This window comes from Tupaia chinensis, unplaced genomic scaffold, assembly GCF_000334495.1.
Source record: "Tupaia chinensis unplaced genomic scaffold, TupChi_1.0 Scaffold000374_1, whole genome shotgun sequence".
Lineage (NCBI taxonomy): Eukaryota > Metazoa > Chordata > Mammalia > Scandentia > Tupaiidae > Tupaia > Tupaia belangeri.
In genome coordinates this window covers 758,264-760,077 of record NW_006159872.1, presented here as the reverse complement: position 1 = coordinate 760,077, position 1,814 = coordinate 758,264, and positions in this window count along the sequence as shown.

The following is a 1,814-nucleotide window of genomic DNA, read 5'->3' as shown; positions in this document are numbered from 1 at the left end:
TGGGTGGGGTGGGCAGGGAAGGAGGGAGAGGGATAGGGTGAGCCACGTGCCTGCGGGTGCCCAGCTCCCAGCCAATGGACAGTGAACACAGCCCCACCCATCCCCCTTAGGAGGAACAGGATCACTTGGGCCTAGGAAAGTGCCCACTGCTGCTTAAATGGCCATAGTGCTGCTGCTGCCCACCTGGGCTGTCCGCTCCTAGGTCCTGGAGCCACTGGCCATTTGTACAGTTTGAAAAGTCCAGGCAGGAGAACCAGAGGGTGCAGGGAGAGCTGCAGGCTGCTCGCCTCCAGGGAGAGAAGTGGTTGGGGACTGAAGATGGAGTGAGCGGGCCCTTAAGGGTACCAGCTGTGGCCTACTAGCAGAGAGAGCACACGGACACACCGCATGGCGGTGCTCACTCAGGGCTCCCGTGCAGGAGCCTAGGCCTTGCAACGAAGGTGGCAGGCAGAGACATGCAGGTCTTGTGTCCTAAAGAGGAAATCCATGGCCCCGATTCACCCACCTCCCTCCTCCCATTGATTGAGATTTCTCTGTCAATGGCCAGGGCTCGATGAAAACGCTGACCAAGTATCAGTGGGATTCGCCCTCGGGCTCACCTGGGCTAGGCCCTCCTGCTGGAGAGGAATAGGCCTCCTCAGGAAAGGAAGTGACTAGTCCAAGGTCATGTATAGCCGTACCCATACCTGGCTCCCCAGGGTGGTTTGCGGGAGGGAGGCAGGCCTGTCCCCAAGGAGCTTTCTTAGCAGAGTCCATCCGTGTACTGGTCAGGGCCCCCAGGGCGGGCCAAGGCAGAACACTGACTGAGCCCCCGCTGTGACAGGCCCTGTGCCACACTTGGTCCTTTTTAACCCTTACCACAGCCCAAGGAGCCAGGTGGAATTACCCGTCATATAGATGAGGAAAGAAGCTCTAAGATTAGATCACTCCTTGAAGGTAATAGAGCTAATTGCTGGCAGGGAAAGGATTCAAACTCCAGCCTGGCGGACTCCAGAGCCCAGCTCCTTCCAGGCCCCAGCGCTTTCTCCAGTTGCTCCAGACCCACAAGTTGTCAGGGCTGAAGGCCTGAGTCCTTGGGGCTTCTATTCCTACCCTGTCCTGGTTGGGGAAATTGAAGCAGAGGGAGAAAGGACTTGCCCAAGGTCATTCGGCAAGCTCGCCAAGACATGGAGCAGGGGGACCAGCAGTTAGCCTAATGGGTATGTCGCTGGGCTCTCACGTAGTCGACCGTGGTTCGCGTCCCAGACCCGGTGGCTTAAACTCACACCAGGCATGTGTGCGTGCGTGCCCAAGATCCTGGGAGGAGAATGGAGGAGAAGGGATTGCAGCATGACAATCCCCTCTGGGGGGTGATTTCTCGCTTTCTGTCTCTATGTCTCTCTCTGTCTGTCGAGTGCACGTGCCCTATAGCAAAAAACTCTCAAAAAAAAAAAAAAAAAGACTTGGAGCAGGTCTCCCCTTTTCAGGCCAGACTCTGGCCACAACCACCGTCCCCCACCGCTGTCAGTCTCAGAACTGCTGGCTGTTCTGTGCTTTCTGTGGCTCCTTGGAGAGAAAAGTGTGACCCTCTGGAGCAGGGGTCTCTTCTGGAATGGGGAGCAAGAGTTGGCAGTGGTAGCTGAGGGGAGAGGGAGAGGTGGGACTGGAACTTGGCCTATTGGTGGTGGAGGAGGGGGCGGGGGCGATGCTTATCTGTGCGGGGCAGGAAGCACCCGCGCCAGTGACACCCCAGCAAAAGGTGGCTGCTCCTTGGCCCCCACTGGGGGAAGGGAGGATGTGGCGGGGGGGGGGGGTGGTGGGGGAGATGGGTGCCC